The sequence below is a fragment of the Castor canadensis genome, chromosome 7 (assembly GCF_047511655.1).
Source record: "Castor canadensis chromosome 7, mCasCan1.hap1v2, whole genome shotgun sequence".
Classification (NCBI taxonomy): Eukaryota; Metazoa; Chordata; class Mammalia; order Rodentia; family Castoridae; genus Castor; species Castor canadensis.
In genome coordinates, this window is record NC_133392.1 from 35300172 (window position 1) to 35324206 (window position 24035).

The 24035-nt window shown below is 34.0% G+C and overlaps 1 long non-coding RNA gene and 1 pseudogene across 1 annotated transcript in view; one reads left to right on the top strand and one right to left on the bottom strand.

Moving 5' to 3' along the window:
• The first annotated feature begins 935 nt into the window (after nucleotides 1–935).
• The window catches only part of LOC141424619 (uncharacterized), a 100436-nt gene continuing 77336 nt past the window's right edge, over nucleotides 936–24035 (top strand). The window contains exons 1-2 of the long non-coding RNA XR_012449493.1: nucleotides 936–1118; nucleotides 4470–4599. This is a non-coding gene — a long non-coding RNA (uncharacterized lncRNA). The remainder of the gene's footprint in view (nucleotides 1119–4469; nucleotides 4600–24035) is intronic.
• LOC141424654 (cytochrome P450 2C18-like) overlaps nucleotides 18805–24035 on the bottom strand; it is a 33226-nt pseudogene continuing 27995 nt past the window's right edge.

Sequence of the window (24035 nt, forward strand, 5' to 3'; positions counted from 1 at the left end):
GCTCTCCCCACCAAGAGATTTCATCATGGTCAGCCTGCTACTGGTTTCAAGTAAAACACCTGGAAACAGTTCCTTCTTTTTCCCCAAGCAAGAGAGATTTCTCTTCTTGATGCCTGGCTTGGAGTTGAGGAATATTTATGCAAAGACGTCTTTTCTTCTTACCTTCTTTAATATGTCTTTTCTTTTATTATACTGAAATTTGGCAATGCAGTCTTCTATCTGGCTTTCTTAGGTCTTTCAAAAGTAGATTTGTGTACAAATAACTTTAAATTAACATGTCTTTAGAAATTATCACTGGAGGCTGTTACTGTACCACTATCTTTTTTCCCTCTTTAAAAATGTTTCTTAAGTATGACACAAAAAACACCAACCATGTCATAAAAAATTAATAAAAGAATTAAAAGTTTGAACACACACTCAATCCGGAATGAATTTCAGATTGAAAAGAATATACCTAAGTGTGGCTATCCTGGAGTGATAGATGAGATGTGGGCTATGAAGAGAAAGTGTTCAGCTTCAGGGGTAACTTTGAGTAGATGAGCAGAATCTCCATGCTGATGATTACCTTACTTGAAGTTGTATATATTGAATGAAATACTGAAGAAGGCATGAACTGTGCTAGCCCGGCATTCAGTACCACAGCTCGAGTAAGTGGGGAGGAAATTAGTACAGAAATTGGGAATCGGTGGCAACAAGATCTGGAGTGAAGTTTCCATCCCATCATGGAAGACCAGCCCAGTATTACAAGCAAGGTAGGTGGAACCTTTCTGCTCTACTAAGTTAGATACAATGATAAGAAAAAAACAATCTCTTTCAGTTATCCTGGGCCCCCAGATGGTCATTAAAATCCTTAGCAAGCAGAAGCAACAGAAGATGTGTCAGGTGATGCCCCCTAGTGTTATTGTTCCCATATCTCATGTCAGAGTTGGGCCAATTGACAGCTGTGGCAGTGACATGGGTTCCTATGCCTTAGAGTCAAAGCCTGTTTGCTTTGACAGCAGGGCAGTGAGGAGGGCTCCTGTTTGAATTTATTGATTCATTGTCAGAGCTCTGTGAATCAGGGAGAAAATTACTGCTTTTTGTTCTGGATAAAGAATTCATCAACATGAAAGCTTATGGTAAGTTCTTTGAATCCATTTTATGAACCCTATTTTAATTAACAGATGTGCAATTATAAAGTCAATATATATTTTAATAGTTACTGATTAGAGGTGGTCACAGAATAGTACAAAAGATTATGCATTTGGGGACATTGAACTTGCTAAACTGAACATTTTATTTTGAACGAAGCTTGTAAAATTCAGGACCCATGGGTTCCAGCCTCAGCTCTACAACCTTCATTCTGTTTGGCCTTGGCCAAGGCACAGAGAGCATGAAACCCAGTTTATTCATCCCTAAAATAAGTAATTGAGAGAATCAAAAGTGAAATGGTAGTTCTAAAAATGTTCATTAGTTATAAAAATTCCTGTAAAATAAGTATTGATTGTTGTGTAACTAGTATCTTGATAGTAACTCAATTTTTTTAGGAAGAATTCATAAATAACTGTACTCTCCAATGTAATACAAATACAATGATATGTTTACTGAACTCACCTTTGTATAAGAGTTGCTATTAGCAATGTAGATGTGTTTAGTAAACCATTGACATAACAGATGATGACTAAAAAATGTAGTCTCCCATTACAATTGGCATATTGTGTTGCTGGACACAATGGTTCACACCTGTAATCATTGCTACTCAGTAGGTGGTGATCAGGAGAATAGTAACTTATAGTTAGAATGGACCAGAAATTTCTGGTGTGCTATTGCATAGTAAGGTAAATACTGATAATAGTACTGGAATGCAAATTTTAAAAAGTTAGAAGAAAGGATTTTGTATGCTTTCCTATAAAAAATGAAAAATGCTTGAGGAATTAGATATGTGCAACCTGATTTAAGATTTCATAATGTGCACCTGTATCAAAACATCACAGAAAAACCCCATCCATGTGAATAATTTTTATTTTTCATGGTTAAGGCGAAATTAAATCTCATTGAATTAAAACTTGGAGCTCACATCTGTACTAATGTTGAAAACCTTGACACTTTATGGCTAAGATAAGGAATAAGGCGAGATGTCTCCTACTACTTCCATTTACATCATAATGAGAGTCCTAACTAATGCAATAACAAGAAAAGGAAACAAAAATTATACATATTGGAAACAAGGAAGTAAGTCTGTCATTGATTTACAATACATGGTGGCCAATAAAGAAAATCCTTTATCAAGTGGCTATGAAAATATTTAACTTTATCCCAGAAGTTTCACCCATAAGCTGTATGACACTGGTAGTTCTCCTGAGTTTTCTATCCACATGGAAAAATACAAAGTACCAATAATATCTGTCTTCCATGTCTTAGTTATAAAATGGTGAAAGACATGCAATTTTAATTAGCTAATAACTTTCTATATATTTGATTATGAATCATAATGGATATTTTATATAATTTATCATAATTCTTAAAGGCTATTTACTAAATATTTGAAAGGCTCCCATTATTGAGAACACATCTCAAATTCTTTCACATAGCAAAGAAAAAAATTTAAATATACAGTTCCTAGATCATGTAGAATATCCTCAATGTAATAAATTCCCAACCCAATCCTGGGAATGCAGAACTTTGTGTAATTTTCTTGTATCAGGTCACTCAATTTACTCTTTCTCAATAATGTTGTAAACATCTGCATTTGTTCAAATTAGAAATATTTGTTCATGACCCAGTACATCTAAACCACAATCTCCCATGTGCAATCCAGAAGGAGAGTCAAGAGTAAAGAACATAAGTTTTTATCTCTATCATTGATAGAGAGAAGCTGCCTCCTGGTCCAACTCCTCTCTGAAAATTTCCTCCATATTGACGTTAAATACATCAGCAAGTACCTAACCAGTGTATGTACTCTATATTCCTTAAATGTTGATGTGTATAAAGTAATAAATTGAACACTGTTTTAATGTATAAATCTACTATTAGAAGCACAGTGCTATAATAGATTGTCATACAACAAAATAGTCATTGACTCTTTGATGTGCAGATAATTTATCCAGTTTGTCCTTGTCAGTAATCAAGGAATGAAGTACTGTTATTTTGTGAGTATAAAAATATTTAAATCATTCCATATTTCTTCCAAATCACAATATTGCAAAAGTTATTGATATTTGTTTCTATCTTTGATTTATAGAAATGGCCTTTACTGTTCTCTGAAGGGCAATTTTAGGGAAGCATCGTGATTAGGTATTTTATTAAATATACATTATTCATTTTACTGGCTATGCATTTTTATTCAGAATAACAATTGAACTTCTCTGAAAAACCAAATGATGCTTGATGTCACAAAACACCTATGGATATGGAATAGCAAAAGGAATGATAGAAAGAAGCAATTATTTAGGGCAAAATTGATGGTACCAAATAAACATGGATTCTGCCCAAATTGTTGGACTAGAGCAAAGTATGCTGTGTAGAGTAAGAGATAGCTTCATGCTCTGGGTTTGTGTTTGTTGTGCCCATTATTTGTGTTTGTTTTACCAGTAAACCCAAAACTGCTTGTAAGCAGAATTGCGTGCAGTGACTCAAGAAAAGATTGCTATTGCCCTCACAGGGATATTAGTCTGTCCATAGTAAGAACTTTACAGGGGATCCTGAAGAAGGTATATGATTATTGAGAAGGTATGCAGGGGGAGGATGATAAATTTCATAAGCACCAAATATTGAATAAGCTGAGTTACAAATTTGAGTCCTTTCTGCAGTTTTTATTGGCTGCTTGAATGAATTTAGAAAACTATGACCTCAGCTGCTTCTTTGTCAAACATGAAAAACCTGATAAAGGTTATGATGTAAGGATTAATTGTTATTTGTGTACCAACTGTCTATACCATTTCCTGGCACATTAAAGGACATCTATGAGTGAAATCTACAATAATCACTATCATATTATGAACACATCTAAAAATATTTTAAGCTGTGTGTGCCGCAATAAAGAAACAAAAAATACAATGATAGTATTGGTCTTAATCATACTACCACTATGAAACAAATGATGAATTCTTTCCCTAGTGTTTTTATTTTCCTTCATTTTTTTAAGTTCTCAAAAGTCTATGTCCCTGTTTTCACTCTCTATTTGGGCATGAAGCCCACTGTGGGTTGCATAGGTATGAAGCAGTGAATGAAGCGCTGATTTATCAAGGAAAGGAGTTTGCTGCAAGAGGTAGTTTCCCAGTAGCTGAAAGAACTAATGAAGTCCTTAGTAAGTGTACATGCTGATGTGGCACACATGAGTGTACTGGGCAGTTAACATGGAGAAGGGGAGGATGGAAAAAAGAGGCTTCAATGTCTCTTAGGCAGTGCTTTGCTATCTCTGTGACTCTTATTTGTCAGTTCCCACTTCACAATTGGGATTCCCATCCTTAGTTTTGCTCCTCTTCACTTAGGAATCATTTTTAGCAATGGATGTTGATTCTCTCTCATGACTGAGGAACTATGGGATGGGGAAGAGGAGCATTGAAGACTGTGTTTAAGAAGAACCTCATTGTCCTGTGGAGTTGTTTAAGAAAACCAATTGTGAGTACCACTTTATATCACTGACTTTAACAGTAATCTAGTCAGGTGGATATGAGTATAAAAGTTCTCTTGATCATATTCTGTACCAAACTTTTTCTTTTTGTTTTCAAAGTAGAAATCATGAACCTAGGTTTTGGATTTAATTTTTGAAGAGTTAAGGAACAATTCAGTGCATTCCCCTTAGCAAAGTGTGGGTTACCTATTCCAATCATTACAGTAGAGAATACTTGCTAAGTGAGCATGCTGTCAGTGACACCCTCAGCTATTGTGGAGCCCAAACCAGATGACATTTGCTTTCATTTAATAGAACTGTATTGGTATGCCCAGCTACACTCACATGTCTCATGAATTCTTCAATGCCCATACCTATAGTTTTCACAAGTCATAGCATAATATAGGATTTTAATTGCTTTTATATCTCTTCATATAATTTTTATCAATTGTATCAATTTTTCTATAAACAAAGCTCAATATTTTAAAATTTATCATTCATTATTTCTTTCTTTACAACACTTATTGCTTTTTTATATGTTTTGAGTGAATACATGCTATACCATAAATTTACAAAATAAAAAAATAAAAATACAGGATTCACTTCACACATGTCAACTATTATTAGTAACTCTTTATTTAGTCTTTCTTAAGGTTTTTGGCTCTGTATTAAGTTTTCCTATTATTTTCCCCAATGTTCATTGTATTTTATACTAGAAAATATATGGTAATTTTTTTCTTCCCACTGCCACACTTTATCAAGTGTTTGTTATAGTGAATCAGGTTATCCTCTTGTATTCAAATTGATTTTGTTTTAAAATTTTCTCTTGCAAATAAATTAAAGAGTAAAAGCATAATTTACTTATGAAACACACAGACACACATAAAATTCCAAGGGCATTCCAAATTATCCCCAACCTCCTTGACGAAAATAAAATTCTTTCTGATAGGTTAGAGAGGTTCAAAATTTAGGCAGCCTTGCATACAGTCAACCAACTGTATTGGGATTCATATTTCTCAATGTCCAAGCATTTATTCCAAACAGTTTAATTTCAAATAACCCTTCAATTATTCAGGGCCTACAGATTTATATTTGGGGCTCCATAGATATAAAATATGTTGCTTATTTGATCATAACAATTTCAAAGTAAAGATAGCCAAATAAAAAATTATATCCTTTAAGTTGATTTCTTTATCTGAAAAATGATGGAATGGCTTCCTTGAGAAACAATTCTTCAAATGAATTAGAACATGTGATTCTACCGAAGACTACATAGAGCAATATTACAAAATCCTGAAGGTTCAGCTATGTTCAAATGAATTAATTTTGCAGTTTGATTGGAAATAGTGGACTTTCAATTTCTATTTCATTGTTGCCAACACAGAAATGACAAAATATCTCCATTTATCTTTCATGAATTTGCTTTCCTAAACTGGAAATTTGAAATTAAAATTTCTTTGGTTAATACACAAAAATCTATATTGCACTTTCTATTATCTTGATATTAATTTTTCTTTTCATGCAACATAGATGCATCCTGTTTTCTAATTTGACAATTTTAATACTTGAACTCATGCACAATGTCTCTATTTAAACTCAAGACTCTTTCAAGTGTTCATTATCTATAAAAAGTCTCCAGGTATCTACTTTTCTCTCCCTAATCATGTCAGTGCTATGACCTTTACAGGCTTTGGACATAGGTGTAATTTTAGAGTAAATATTTGAATTATTATGTTTTCAAAGTATCATTTCTCTTCCAGCATAGCAGGGAGCTAGAATGAAAAGTGTGTAGTTGAGGCAATGACTATTAATGTACATTATTTAACTAGCTATGTTGGAACTGGAAAGTCAGGTTCATGGTAAAAAGTGATGTTTTGATTTAATTCATTCTGGATATTTGGCTGTTAGAGGAATTTGAGGGTAAAATAATACTTAAATTTTCTATAGTATCTTTATCTGTTAAAAAGGCAAAGTGTTTCATGTGTATATTTAAATGTCTTTTAACATTATTTACAAATTTTCAGGCTCACCCACCCTGTAATTCCACCTTTATCCCGAGCTGTGCTCACTACAATCTGATCTGCTCCATTATTTTGAAGAATTGTTTTGATTATAAAGCTAAGAATTTTCTTAACATGATTAAAAAATTAAATGAGAATGTAAAGATTGGGGGCACACCATGGATACAGGTGAATCCAAGATCATTTCTTCCTGCAAAACATTTGTGGTCTTCTTTTCTAATGAGTGTTGGACTCAAAATTGAAGTGAATGAATGGACACCACATTTCCACCTAAAAAATCATGGAGTGCATATCTGTGAAAGATATCTAATCTCTTTATTTTTTACCCTGTAAAACAAAACTGCAGATATTGGGCCTGCTCAAGCCTATTGGCTCACTGTGTATTGGTTTTCTCATTAAATAATAAGGTTAGCATGGGCCAAAAGACCAAAAGTCATATGTTCTCCCTCAAAAGGAATATTTTTAAAAAATATTTTGTGAATTTCTAGGGCAATGCCCAATCACTCTATGAAAACCCAGATCTTTTATGAAGATTTCCATTAGCCACAGGATTGTTTATAAATCATCTGCTCATTTTCATCCAGTTACTGAGGAGAAAAGTCTTAACTTAAGAGTAGAAAAATCCTCAAGAAAGTAGAATATTGGGACAATGAAAGCTACCAATAATCACTGAAAAGGCTCAGGGTATTTGATTCTTTAACTGTGATCCTAGTTGACAAGGTAAGTGAATAAGTAATAATAAATTTCTGGGTTTTATGGTGTATGAAACAAAAAAAATCCTAAATTTCTCTGCGCATAATTGCATGTCCCACACACTCCATAAATAATAATGGTGTGATCAAAGACAAGTCACCTAAATGCTCTTACATAATTGCATTTAATGGTATCTTTGAACCCCAACAGCTTTATATGTGCAATAAACGTTTTCTTCTCAAGTTTCACACTATATTTCATTCATATTTCTAGCTTTAATTTCTAATAAGGTCTATAAGTTATACACATATGTGTGTCTAAATATTTTTTATCTATACACATATGTTCATTATATGTTTATTTAATAAATCATTGTTTTCTCTTGTAGATATGCAATATTTTCCCTGCTCTCATTGATTATCTTCCAAGGAGTCATAACACTAAAAGTGTTACTTACAGAAAAAGTTGTATTTTGGTGAAAGTAAAAGAACATAAAAACTTGCTGGACGTTAATAATTCTCATAGCTTTATTGATTATTTCCTGGTAAAATTGGAGTAAGGAAAATGTTTACATCACCTCAGATATTTGTTTGCTTGAGCATTTTGTGATTCATGGAGTAGTTCTGTACTGAGTAAAGGTATTTAAACAGTTTGGTCAGCAATGCTTAGAAAAATCTTTAAGTAACTATAATGTGCATGAATCTGCACTAAGCACCCTGGAAACATTTTTCATATTAATGATCCCATAGCTAGACATATAAAACTAAACCTTTTTGACAATTCTAATTCATATCATTTTCTCAGTCATAAACCTTAGCCTTGGCAAATTTAATACCTCTATTTGCTCAGGCAAATTGTCAACAACCTGTCTTAATAATTTGGAGTTAGCTTAGTTTTCCCATTTTACTCAGTTGTCCATTTGTTCCTTATTCTAAGTTCTTAGTCACTTTCCAGCTACACTATAAAAGTGCCAGTTGAAGTGGTCTTTGTGAAGATATTTTTACTCTTTAGGATTAATTGTAGGTTTTTCTGACATCTTAACTTTCACAAAATTTCAAATTCATCATGATTCTGAAGAAAATATTATGTCCATGAAAATTTTAAATACCACACATTAACATTAAAGTGGACTTCATTGTGATAATTCAATAGATATAATCAGTGATCTTTGAGAAAGTTCACCTCCTTTATTATATTTGCTTTGTCCCTACTCTCTTCCCTTTTTCAAACACTAATTGGTGGGTTTAAAATGCTACCTTCATATACATATATATATATATATTATATGTGACATAGTCTATCCACTCCTTTCCTTATCATTTTTTCTCTGCTTCTCCCTTTCAACATTCTGCATTTTAAGCTCGCACCCCATAGTTATTATTATTATCATTATCCTTGCCATCATTTTAGGTCTAGATTGTGTATATAAAAATGTGATATTTAGTTTTCTTCCATTGGCTTGTATATCTCAACATGACGATCTCCAGTGAGATTATTTCTCCTTTAAACAACTTAATTTCATTCTCTTTATGAATTCTATACTGACTTCTGTAATAGCTGCAGTAGCTTTCATTCACGCCAGCATTGTATGAGGATTCATTTTCCCTAGATACTCACCAGCATTGTTCTTATTCATTTTCTTCATGATTATCATTCTGACAAGGGTGAGATGGAATTGCGTTGATGTTTCTTTTTGGCTAAGGATGGTAAACATTTCTTCATGGATTAATTAGCTATTCATAACTCTTTATCCAAGAATCATCTGTTCAATTCATTTGATCATTTATTAATTGGATAATAATAAATTATCCAATTAATTGGATAAAATGCTTTATCTAATGAACATTTTATCTAATGAAAGCTAGCAAAGGTTTTTTTTCCCAGTCTGTGTGGTATACTTTTCCTTTGATGAAATTCAATTTGTCAATTCATGCTTCTACTTTTTGAACAATTAAAGACATCTCAGAAGACAATTGCCTATGCTTATAGACTCCAGTCTTTTCTGTATGCTTTGCACATTAGTTTCAAAATTTCACATATTACATAATGTTCTTTGCTCCATTTTGAGTTGATTTTTGTTACAAGAGAGAAATAGGCTCTAGTTGCAGTCGTCTGTGTATAGATAACCAATTTGTCCAGCACCATATGTTGAAGAAGCTGTCTTTTCTCTAGTGGTATGTTTTTGACCCTTTGGTCAAAAAACGTATAGCTAGAACTGAATGGAATCATTCCTGGATCTTCTAGTCTGTTTTGTTAGTCTTCATGCCTGTTTTTGTGATACCACCATGGTGATTTTGTTACTATAGCTCTGTAGTATAATTTGAAGTCTGGTGTTATGATATCTTCAGTATTTCTCCTTTTGGTCTGGATTAATTTTATTATTCAGGATCTTTCATAGTTCTCTATAAATTTTAAGATGGAATTTTCTATTCTGTGAACAATGACGTTGCAATTTTTTGTGGGAGTTTCACTGACTATAGATTACTTTTGGCAGCATATTTATTTGCACAATAATATTTCTGCCAATCTATGAATATGGAAAATCCAACTTATGGTGTCTTATTCACTTTCTACTTGCATAATTTTGCAGTCTTCATTGTTGATTTCTTTCACTTCCTTAGTTAGATTTATAAATAGATACTTAATTTAAAGAAGCCATTGTGAATAGAATTACATTCCTAGTTTACTCTCAGCTTGTTCATTGTTGGAATAAAGCAAAATATTTCATATCTCCCTACTTTGCTGAAATTGATGAGTTCTAAGAGAATTTTCTGGAGTCTTCAGTGTCTTTTTGCTATACAAGCAGGTCATCTGAAAATAAGAAAAATTTCACTTATTCCTTCCTACTCTGAATCCTTTTTTTAAATTTCTCATGTCTTTTTGGACTGTCTAGGATTTCCAGTACTATCTTGAATAGTAGTAAGGAGAGAAGACAGTTTTGTCTTATTCCTCACTTTAGAGGAAATAACTTTTGGTTTTCATCCATTTAGTATGATGTTCTCTATAAGTGTGTCATATAAAGACTTTCTTATGTTGAGGTACATTTCTTCCATTCTTAGATTATTTAGAACTGTTATCATGAAAGGACAGTGCCAAAGATTTTTTCTGTGTAAATTGAGATGATCAGGTTATTTTTATGATTGGTTCTGTTTGAACCTTCTATTACATTTATTCATTTGCATATATGAACTCTTTGTATTGTAGGAATGAGACTAACTTGTTCATGGTGTATGTTTTAATATGTTGCTAAACACAGTTTGAAAGTATGTTTTAGAGAATTTTTCTATCTACACTCACCAAGGATATTGGCATATATTGGTTTTGTTGTGGCCCTTGTGTTTTAGTAATATTTGTGTAATATTGGCTTCATAGAATGATTTTGGTAGCATTCTTTCCTTTTGTATTTGATGGAGTACTTGAGGAACTATTAGTTCTTTAAAAGCATGTTACATAATTATAAATACATACACACACAGAGTCAGAAAGAGAAAGGTAGAGGCAGACAGAACATGACTGTATTAGGCTTTCTGTAGGAAGTTCTGATGCGGGTGAAGAAAAGAGAAAATTACAGAGTAAAACACATTGCATATGTGTATGAAAATGATATAGGGCAATACACTGCAAGCTGTTCAAAAATAGGAGAGTAGGACTACAAAAATAATAAGGAAGTTAATCTCATTAAAGGATGATATATACATGTGTGAAATACCAAGTCAACTCCCCTCACAAATTCCCCTCATAAACTTAAAAAATGGAGGACAAGAAGGTAAAACAGGTCCCATCTGGGATGGATATCAGTGGAAGAGGGAAGGGTGTAAGAAGAAGGTAAATGAAGATGAATATGCACATGTATTTTGTATTTCTGTGTAAAAATATAACAATGAAACCTGTTCAAATTGTTCTAATCCCATTTACAACAGCCTCAAAAACAATAGAGCACCTTGGAATAAATTTAATGATGGAAACCAAAGACTTTTTCAATGGAAACTCTAAACCAATGAAAAAAGTAGCTGGCGAAGACATCAAAAGATGGAAAAATAGCCCATGCTCATGAATAGGTGGAATCAACATTGTGAAAATTGTCATACTACCAAAAGCAATCTTTCTATTCAACACAGTCCCTATCAAAATAACAATGAATTTCTGCACAGAAATAGAAAAATCTATCCTGAAATACACATTGAAACACAAAAAACCTTCAATAGACAAAGCAATTCTGAGAAAAAAGTCAATGCTGAAGGTATTACAATGTGTGACTTCGAATATACCAAAGAGCCATAACAACAAAAACAGCATGGTATTGACACAAAAACAGGCAGGAAACCACTGGACATAAACCCATGCATCTACAGACAAATAATTGTCAACAGAGAAGCCCAGAACACATTGTGGAGAAAAGACACCATCTTTAACAATTGTTAGTGGGAAAACTGGTTATTTTCATGTACAAGACTGAGACCATATCCCTGTCATTGACACTGTACCAAAATCAAGTCAAAGTGAATCAAAGATATTAATATAAGACCTTACACTTTGAAAGAATTCCAGGAAGTAATAAGAAATACACTGGGAAATATGCCCTTATGGAAAAACTTCCTAAGTAAAATTCAAAAGGCTCAGCATCTAAGAAAAAGAATGAACAAATAGGTCTGCATCAAAAAAATGAACTTCTGCACAGCAAAAGAAACAGTCACTAGAATAAACAGATAGCCCATAGAATGAGAGCAAATCTTTGTCAGCTAGTCATCTGATAAGGTACGAATATCCACAATCTACAGGGAAGTCAAAAGACTCAATCCCCAAAGAATCAACACCCCAATGAAGAAATGGGCACATGAATTAAACAGGAAATTCTCAAAAGAAGAGGTGCAAATAACCAATAAAAACATGAAGAAATGTTCAACTTTCTTGGTTAAAAAGAGATGCAAATCAAAACTGCACTTAGATTTCATATCACTCCTGTTAGAATGGCCATATTCAAGGGCGATAACAAAAACATATGCTGGTGAGGATGTGGTGAAACACGAATCCTTATACACTGTGGGCTGGAATGCAAATTAGTACAACAACTATGGTATGGGAAGCAGTATGGAGATTCCACAAAAAGCTAAAGATAGAAATGCCATATAATCCAGTGATACTGCTTCTGTCCATCTACCCAAAGGAAGGTAAGGCAGTATACAATAGAGACACCTGTACATCAATGTTCATTGTAGCACTATTCACAATAGCCAAGCTTTGGATACAACCCAGATGCCCTACAATTGATGAACAGATCAAGAAGATGTGGCATATATACATAATGGAGTTTTACTCAGCCATAAGTACTAATGACATCATGGGATTTAAAGGTAAATGGATGCAATTAGTCAACATCATGTTAAGTGATGTAAGCCAGGTTAAGAAAGACACAGGCCACATGTTTATCTCTCATATGTGGAAGATAGATCCAAATGATAAATTTATACACAAAAACAGGCATGATCATATACAAACTCATATGTAAAACATGTTTGCAATAGTGGAACTGCTCTATGGAAATTGGGAAAGGAATAAAGAAAAGAGAATGATAGAGCAGCATCAACAATATAGCAAAACATAACATCTGTGAAGGTTGGGGATGCAGTAAGGGAGTGTATTGAAAGCTGTTGAAAAATAGGGGATGGGAGGTAAACAGGCAAGAGAGAGTAATGAAAGGGGTTAAACAGACCAAAGAAAAGTGTATCCACAGCAGGGATGCATTGAAGAACCTCTTTGAACATAAACTTAAATATAAATAATGAAAAACAGGAATGTAAGATAGGTACAGTGTGTAGGGGAGGGTACTAGTGGAAGGTGGGAGAGTGAATGAAGGAGATTAAGGTGAGGGTATATTGCTAATGGACTTCATATACTTATATGAAATTGAACAAGGAAACCTCTTGCAATTGCTTTAAGTCAGGCAGGGAGAGGGCTGATGAGGAGAGACAATGGGAGTAACCTAACTAATGTACAATATAAACCTAATTGGCATTGTCACTATGATTCTTGCTTCTATAACAAGTATATCAATAAAAAACATAATAAAAAGTAATATTCACTTGAAAACTGAAAGGTATGAAAATCAGGTACAGTTGTTGCATATGTACTAATGGGGGGTGTGGGAGGGTAACTGGGGAGGGTGAAGGAAGGAGAATAAGATCAATGTACTTTATGTACTTGTATGAATATAAAACAATAGAACTTGTGTTTGATTGTTTTGAGTAGGAGCTAAGAGGGTTAGAAAGAATTATGTTGGGGATGAATCTAACCCAAATGCATTGTAAACATGTATGGAAATGTAAAAGATAAACCCTTGTGTATTCTAATAAAAATGAAAAAAGCAACTGCAGTAATTTATAATTATTATCATCTATTCAATAAATGACATAACAAATAAAAAAGACAAAAAAGAAAAATCAACTCAAAATGTACCAAAGACCTTAATCTAAATCCTGAATACCTGAAATACATAAGGAAACATAGGGAATACACTTCAAGGTAGAGACATAGGCCAGGGTTTGTGAATAGGACTCCAAGATCTTTGGAAATAAGAGCAACAATTGACAACAGGGATTTTATCAAAATGAAAGTTTCTACAAAGCAAAAGAAACCATAAGCAGAGTGAAAAGCAAGTCTACAGAATGAGAAAAAATATTTGCCAGATATTCACCTACCAGAGTATTAATATCCAGAGAATATAAAGTACTCTGTAAATTAACACCAATCAAAAATGGGCAAATGAAGTGAATGAACAATAACCAAAGTTTATTCCTATGTATTTTTGAGGCAATTGTTAATGAGATTTTTTTCCTGATTCTTTTCTCAGAATGCTGTTATTAGCATATAAGAAAGCTACTGATTTTTGTATGTGATATTTTATTCTGCTACTTCACCTAAAGTGTTCATCAGATCTTAGAGTGTTTGTGGTACAGTTTTTAGGGATTTTTAAGTTTAGCATAGTATCATATCAGCTACAAATAGGGATAATTTGAATTTTTCTTTTTTTGTTAGTATCCCCTTTGTGTCTTTCTCCTTCCTCATTGTTCTAGCTAAGAAATAAATCATTATACTGAATAAAAGTTGACTTTTATGAAAACTGTTCCAGTTTTTCCCTACTTAGTATGTTGTTGGCTATAGGTTTATCATATATAGTCATTACTAAATTGAGATATATTCCTTATATTCCTAATTTGTACAGGACTTTAATGAAGAGATATTGAATAATATCAAGAGCATTTTTGCATGTTTTGAGGAAGCTAAGTGATTTTTGTCCTTTATTCTCTTTATGTGATAATTATATTCATTGATTTTCATATTTTGAACTATACTTGTAATTGGAATGAAACCAACTCATTGATGGTATATAATCTTCCTAATGTATTATTGACTTTGACTTGTCAGTATTTCATTAAGAATTTTTGAGTCTATGTTCATCTGGCAAATTAGTATGTAATTTTCTTTTTTCAAGTCCTATCTTGTTTTGGTATAAGTGTAATACTGGTTTCATGTTAATACCATCAACTCATGGTAATACCATGAGTTTGGTAGCATTCCTTCCCCTATCTATTTCATTTTGAGGAGCATTGATGCTAGTTCTTCTTTAAAGGTATCGTAGAATTTTCATAAAAATCCATCCAGTCCTGGGCTTTTCTTTGGTTGGAGAATATTAGTGCTTCAATTTCTTTCTTTCTAATGATCTGTTGAGGTGGTTTATATCACCCTGTTTCAATTTTAGTAGGTCATACACTTCTAGAAATTTATCCATTTTTCAGATTTTCTACCTGCCAAGAATATTTTTTTTCTCATTTGCGAGAGAAGGATATACTAGAAAACATGATAAGCACTATGAAAAAAAAATTTTTACTCTCTTTTAAGATTGAAAAATGAAGTAAATATATTATTTCAAATGTTTATATTGTCTTCATAGTAATATCAAAGCATGGAATGCATGGACATGCATTCTAACGTTGATGTTAATTCTTTCCCATGACTGTTTATTTCAATATTTCCCTACATGTTAGAGCTTCATCTGGACATTGTTTCTCTGTTTAAAATCCATAACTCTAGAATCACTGGGTGACACTCAGCTAAGGAGGCTTTCTACCATATTCCCTTTTACATCTTCTGTGTTTATAATTGCATGGACCAATATATCCTTTGGGATTCTATTTTCTTTCACATCTTTACTGAATTATACCCAAAAAGAAAGTCTAATCGCAAAAATATTTATTATGTTTATTATTGTGGCTGTGCAGAAGATAAGTGAATCTATAATTTGACATGCTAATCACATCACTGTATTGCAGTGATTATATATTAATAACTCAACATTAGATATGTATTTATACAACTGTTACAGATAATCAGGAATAGCACTTATATTTGTGTAGTGACCCTGGAAACTCTAGAAGAAAGGATTGATGTTTCTCGGATCAATAAGGAGGAAGAGATATGAGGTAAGGCATCCCTGATAGGTAAAAGAGGTGAACAATGCCCCAGAGAAGAAATATTAGATGACAGTAGAGCAGTATCCACATAGTGTTCTTTTTCAGATAAGAAGGAAGCAGAGCTTGCATGAGGATGGCACAGAACTTAATCCACTGCAACTCAGATGGTGTTGAGGTATTTTGGGACAACCACAGATTTTAGATTAAACTTCTATAAATGGTGGTCAGGTTTATAAACAGTTCCATGCGGATTAAGAAATTCACTTTCTTAAAAATAAAAATAAAGAATATAGTTACTCTTAGTATGATACTGAGACTGAGTACTAGTTTGGAAATGAGTCAAGAGAGGATGATTAATTATTCATAACATTTTTGGAACTCTATTTGGAGAGATGAAATGACAGCTAGATAGACAAATAGTCAAATGATGGGCAGGCTGATTCTCCTGTAATGACATATTACCATGTGACCTCAACAAATATATCATTCAAAATGCTTGTTGAGCACCAGCTTCATGTGATTACATTAACTATTTTCACATTATAAATGTTTTTTTGAAATTTCAATTTCCATCTATGTTCTAGAAACATATCTACATTGATTGTGTTGTCTGTTTCTATAATATTCCATAAATTTTTCCCTGTTCATCACAACATTCTATTTATATTCCAAGTATACAAACTTTTCATCAATATGCAGCACAACATAAATTTCAAGTGTTATGTTGTGCTATTCATTTTGGCTCAGAAGCACTTTTCTTAAACCAACAATTAAGACACAGGTCAAATTTCATTTCCTCTTTTCACTCTTTGTGATACTCTTAAGCAAAAATTGTCATACTGTCACTTTATTTCCTGAAAATTACATTTTCATTGAGGCTCAGATCACACGGAATCACAACTTTCCAATTATTGTTTTTATTTTTCCTTTGGGTATAACTGAATTCTTGAAGAGCAATTCCTACTTTCTAATCAAGGTAGACACGGTGACAAATATGAAGCAAATAATAAAAAATCAGTGTGTCAGTAAGTGAGGTCCCATGATTAGAGAATCAGCACACATTAATCAGGTATGGAGAGACATTATCCAAGATATATGGTTCTGATTAAGCAGGACACTCCCTGATCAACATAGGTCAGTCTCACTTTTGTGATTCATTGAGATCTACACACTAAATATGGGCTGCTACATAGATACACAGAGAGCTACTAAAGCAGTTGCATACATGTGTTGATTTTATTTGGATTCATTTTAATAAGAATATACATGCAAGGAAACATCCTATTTCCTAAGTTTAACATATAAAATCTTGACAAATTTATTTCATGAAATTATTCCTTCAATGACTTAAGCAAGGGATTGAGGAAAATTTATCCTTAAGGTAGAGCAAATATTTTCAGCAGAAACTATTGAAACAATTGGAAATACATTGCAAATAATTAAGCATCATTATCAGTCCACACAATAAATAAAATTTAAGCATCCAGTCATAGTAGCTTATGCCTGTAATCTTAGCTACTAGGGAGGTGGAGAATTCGGATTCTGAGTCAACCCAGGCAAAAACTTGATAAGATCCTATCTCAAGAAATAAACTTTGCATGCTGGTCATGCCTATCGTCCAATCTACCTGAGAAACAATAGGAAGAGGATTTTAGTCCAAGTTTATCTTGGCAAAAAGTGTGACTCTATCTGAAAAATAACTAAAAAACAAAAAATTACAAGTGAGAAGCATTGCTCAAATGATAGAGTATATGTCTAGCAAGTGCAAGGGCCAGAGTTAAACACTAGTATCACCACCAAGAAAAAAGTTGAAATGGCCAAGATGTAACTACAAGAGTTAAATCAATAAAACATGTAGCAAAAGATTAGCAATTTTGCTACATAATGTTGGTCAATTTTCTTCAGAAAGGACACAAGTGCACAAATCCAGTTCATGTCATTTCAGTTTCAATAAATCATATGCAATTCTAAATCTGAGACAGACGTTTTACATTATTCTCACTATCCAACAGAGAGAAATAAACCCACAGTGGAAAAAGATAATCATCACCTTATGGAACATTTCTAAGTTGATTTTATGCACCCAATACTGTTTGAATATTAAATATCTGACAGGGAAATTTTGAGAAAAATAATTATCAAGGAAAATCTCTCAAGAATAAGGATAAATCAGTAATAATAAGTAGTATATCAAATCCAAATGTAGTTATAAAATTGCAATATGTATATTGACTGAGCATTTTTCACCACACATATATATTTAAAGAATATATCTGATAAAATTGTATTCACTTTTTGAGCTAAAATTCAAGAAATTTAAGAGAAGAGGTCAAATTTACCTAATCTGACATTTACTTAACTCCATATAAAGTATTCTCCTTGACAGTGAGACAGAAAATCCCTATGACTTCATTGAGATCAGAAATTAAAAAAGATTACTCACTGTCACAAATCTATTCAACACTATCCTGGGAATCCTGACAGGTGAAATGTGGCAGTAAGAAGAAGTTAAGGGCATACAAACTGGAAGACAAGAAATAAAATTATGTTAAGACAAATAGCAAGAAAATTCATCTTGAAATTCCAACATTTACACATACATCATTAGAAACTAGTAGCAAATTTCACAAGGTTCCTAAATATAAGGAAAATGGATTTATTGAGTCAATTATGTTTTTATAAACCAAGGGTAAAATGTTAAAGTCATTATGAATATTTATAACAAGTACAAAAAGTTCATTTTCTAGGAAAACCTAAAAAAATGGCAAGAATCTTCATTAAAAACAAAACTTTACAGAGATGATAAAGCAAAGCATAAGTGAATAAGCATATTCTTATTTATTAATTCAAAGAATCAACAGGTCAAGATATCAATTCTTTCCAAACTCATCTACAGATGTACTGGTACTCTGACAAAAATCCCAGTGAATATTTTTGACATTAGCAAAGTGAGTATTTATGACACATTTAGAACTATAAACACATATGAGTAGAAAAAACTATTTAAAGAAGCAGAACAAATTTAGAAGACTCACAGTGCCAGATACTGAGAACTGTGATAAAGATGTTTAGCTTCAAACTGGAAATAACACAAAGTTAATCAAGGTGCCATAGCAAAGATTTTCCTCTTCTCTCTTCTTGTATTGGCAGAGATTGGAATTATACTGTGAATTCAGGAACACTAAGAGCATTGAGGTGCAGCATAGAAAAACAGGCTTACCTTAGGAATGATATCATTTGTGAATTTTATGTCACAGGTCACTGCATGGGGCAGATTGTTAGGGATGAGATCAATGTATCTCTGCATCTCATGCAACACAGCATCTGTGTATGCATTTGGCTCCTATCCTGCATAGAGGGGCTCCAGTGTATGCCAAAGACACATTCAATTCTTTTCCTGTACTTTAGTTGATAAGACACAAGTAATAAAGGAATAGGAGTAAAATGGCATGATTAAGAGTTACATGGAGAATGATGAAGGTGTCTCAACACACTATAAATGTTACTCATATGAGAAGGTGTACACTTACACATGTAAAGAAAGTTGGCATAATATATGTATACAACACTTTGTGCTAAATGGGCATTGTGATACATAAAACTATCCTTATAATTTAGCACCAATGATTGATAACATAAATGTAAGGAATGGAATATTTAAAAATGAAAAGAACATAAGTGGAAATTTTCTGTCCTTGCAGAAAGATAAATAGAAATGAAATACTAAATTTTCATCAAAATAATACATGTGGTTTGATTAAATTATAATGAATCTATACATACACGTGTGTGTGTTTTTTAGGTGAAAGGTAATTTGCAGTGAGACTCTCATCATTTTCCTATTTTCAAATGTGGACACTTCTTACTGGTTAGCAGCTGCTTCTGAAACTTATATTCATATTTCTCAATAATAACTCTGCTGCTTCTTTGTACATATGTTAGACAATATTTACTGACTTGTAATGGGAACTGAGAATTTTCATCTCTATACCCATCTGTTATGGGTTAGATATAGAGTGTCTCCCAAAATGGCTATGTGTTGAAACCTTGGTTCCAGGTGGTGGATCCAGTATCTGAGAGGTGACATGATCATGAAGGCTCGGATACAATCAATGAATTAATCCACTTATGGATTCATAATTTGAAGGAAGTAAGGAGAGGTGATGGAATGTTTCAAAGGCTGGACCCAGTTGGAGAAAATAGGTCACTGGGATTAAGTCTTTGGGTGGATATCTTGTCCTGGGCTCTTCTCTGTCTTTTTCCTGACTACTTTGATATGTGCACCATCTTCCACCACACACTCTCACCTTGAAATGCTACCTCTTTATAGACCAAACCAAACCAATGGAACCAGCTTGGCCATGAGGCTAAAACCTCTGAAACCACAGGCCAAAATAAACGCTTTCCTCCTTTAAGTTGCTTTTGTCAGTTTATTTGTTACAGTGATGAAAACTAACTCAGAAAATCACTACTGGAGGATGTAACATTGTTGAGCTTGTAGTTCAGAAACATTTGGAACTTTCTATGAAAAAATGTGGACAATATTAGAGTTTTGGGATTGATTAACCCAAAAATTCTGTAAACGGAGCTTAATGAGTGATTCTGGAGGGAGCTCAGAAGACCACAATGCTCATCAAAATTTCTCAATAAAAATGGACTTATGAGGTTTCATATGGAAATGAAGACTCCATTGGGAATTAGAGTTGAGGCCATGCACATTACCTTCTGACAAGAACATATCTACATTTTTGTCCACGTTTTAATATTTTGTGTGAGGCTGAGTTTAAAGGTTAAAGACTAATCATCTGGTGGGGGAAATTTCTGTAGCCAAATATTAGGGCTGTTGCATGGATGTTGCTGGTTGTTTATAGCCATGTTTACTAAGAACCAGGAGATCAGTAAAAAAGATTTGAAAAAAATTCTCTTGCATTTTGATGAGAAGTTTGCCTGTAGAATAGTGTCTAATGACACCATGGCTTCTGAAGTGATAATCATCAATGAAAAGAACTTGAGGAGATTCCAAGATGGCAGCTAAAGGGAGGAAACAGAAAGAAAGCCTCCTATAGTGAAATCTTGGAGAGACGCTGGAGACACACTTAGCAGGGATAATCATGGAGAAGAAGCATAACTTTGACCCCTCCACACTTCCAGCCAGTGCAGAGAATCTCCACTACACATTAAACGGAGAAACCAGGAGGGCTCCCGGGCCACCAGTCGCCCGTGCCCAGAAGGCTTGGGAAGACACAGACCAGGTGAGCTTCACGGTACCTGAGTACTCCAACAGACAAGCCTGGGCCAGAGCAGCGTAGCCCCCTGGACAGACTAAACTCCATCCAGTTAAAAAAGAGAAACTGAGTAATAAGCAATAAGAACAAATAAGACATGCAGGAAAGAGGGTGGGGTGCACTGAGTGCCAAAGATAGGGGGAAGGGAATCCTTCCTTGGACTGTAAATAAACAAGCCAGATGGCCGGAGAGGCTCTGGTGGGAGTGGGGGCAGGGCGCGCACCCAGCAACCAAGAGTGGGAAAGCTGGTGAGAGTGGCAGAGGCAGGAAAACTCCACAGGAGAGGAGGGAAGACCCACTTCCCATGTGAACTGTAAACAAACATGGCGACTGGCAGGAGCAGCAGCACTGCCCAGTAATCAGGAGCAGGAAAGCTTGTGAAAGTGGCGGTGGGAGGAAAACTCCACAGGAGAGGGGGGGAGGACCCACCTCCCACATGAACTGTAAATAAGCATGCAGGCCTGACAATGCTGGTGCAGTGTCACCTTTCCCAGTGCTTGGAAAGGGGAAAGCTTGTAGCAGAGGCTCCCACACAGTAGAACTCTGAACAAACAAAGCCTGCGGGGCCAGGTGAGTGCTAAGCTCACCCCAGAGATCTGCATAAATAATGACACCAGCAACAGCAGGCTGACAGCAGAGGGCAGGCATGGCACAGCTGCGGACACCATTCTCAGAAGTGTCTCCAGACTCTTTTTTTTTCTTTTTCTCCCTACCTTTGATGAGATAACAACCGAATTACACCTGCAAGTAGAAAAACTAACTGAAACTCTATTGCATTTGAACTTGGGACACTTGGTGGGTTTGTGTGTGTGTGTGTGTGTGTGTGTGTGTGTAGTTTTGTTCTACTTTATGCGTCCCCTTTGATGAGCAACTACAGAACAACATTTGAGGCACCATCTCCAGGATTGAAGACTGAGATGGACACCCAAATTATTAAGACTGAAACTTCACTGCATTTGAACTTGGAGGTTTTTTGGTTTTTTGGCTTTTTGGTGTTTTTTTTTTTAATTTTCTATTTTCCATTTTATTTTAATTCATTTTTATATATAGATATTTCTTTCATTTACTAATTTTTATTTTTATTCTCATCTTTTTTTTTTGATTTTCAATCCACTCTCTGTCTTTCTCATGTCTGTTCAGCTTACTGTCGATTAGTACACTAATGCTCCCTGTTTATATCTTTGAAACTTTCTTGTCTGAAACCTTGTTCTGCTTTCTTCTTATTGTCTGTGTATTTATTTTCCCCTTTTCTTTAACTTCTTGCTTTCCATCTCAGCTCACCTTCCATTCTCAATATTACCACTGTTATTATTACAAGCTAGAAAATACTTAATTACACACAGTACAGGGACAGTAACAACACAAAAGACAATGATGGGAAGATAGGAAAAACAGGGAAACCAGTTTCCCCACAGCAAAAAATTATTACAGGAACCAGAGGGGAATGAAGAAAACAGAAACTCAGATCCAGACTCCAACAAAATGAAGAGAAACTATGCCAAAGGATCCAATGAAACCCACAAGAATAATTTAAAAGAAGACATACTACAAGTACTCAATGAGAATTTTATAGAGATGATACTGGATAGGGTCAACCAAAACGTACAGGAGACACTCAAGAAATTCCGAGAAAACAAAAATAGAGAATTTGAAAAAGCAAAAGAAGAAATAAAGGAAACCATAGAAGCACTGTATAAACACCAAAGTGAAAGAGAGAACACGATGAATAAATGGATACATGAACTCAGGATAAAAACAGACAACATTAAAGAGGAAACCACCCAGGATATGGAAAACCTCAAAAAAAAAGAATGAAACAGAACTGCAAAACAAAATGGAAGGCCAATCCAGCAGGATAGAACAAACAGAAGACAAAATCTCAGAATTTGAAGACAAAATGGTAATTAAAGGAAAAACCGAAGAACTATTAATTAAACAACTCAAGACCTGTGAAAAGAAAATGCAAGAACTCACCGACTCCATCAAAAGAACAAACTTGAGAATCATGGGCATCGAAGAAGGAGAAGAGGTGCAAGTGAAGGGAATGCGTAATATATTCAACAAAATAATAACAGAAAATTTCCCAAATCTAGAGAAAGATATTCCCATACAGATGCAAGAAGCCTCCAGGACACCAAACAGACCAGATCATAATAGAACTACCACACAACATATGATCATTAAAACAACTTCAGAAACGAAGGAAAGAATATTGAAGGCTGTGAGAGAGAAAAAACAAGTAACATACAAAGGTAAATTCATGAAAATCACAGCAGACTTCTCAACAGAAAATTAAAAGCAAGAAGAGCGTGGGGTGAGATCTTCCAGGCACTGAATGAAAATAACTTCAACCCCAGGATACTCTACGCAGCAAAACTATCATTCAAAATAGATGGAGCAATAAAAGTCTTCCATGATAAGCAGAAACTAAAACAATATGTGACCACAAAGCCACAACTACAAAGGATTCTGCAAGGGATTCTGCACACAGAAAGTGAAACCCAACTTAACCATGAAAAAACAGGCAGTACCAAACCACAGGAAAAGAAAAAGCAAGACAGTAGAGAGTAACCTCAACTTAGATACACAGAATCAAACCTTCAAACAACTAAGACAACTAAATGACAGGAATCACCACATACCTATCAGTACTAACGCTTAATGTTAACGTACTTAATTCACCCATCAAAAGGCACCACTTGATGTAATGGATTAAAAAGGAAGATGCAACAATTTGTTGCTTACAGGATACCCATCACACTGACAGAAATAAGCATAGGATTTTGATGAAAGGCTGGAAGATTTACCAAGCTGATGGTCCCCGAAAACAGGCAGGAGTAGCAATACTTATCTCTGACAAAGTAGACTTCAAACCTACATTGATCAAACGAGATAAAGAAGGACATTCCATACTAATAAAAGGGGAAATAGACCAAAAGGAAATAATAATCATCAATCTGTATGCACCCAATGAAAA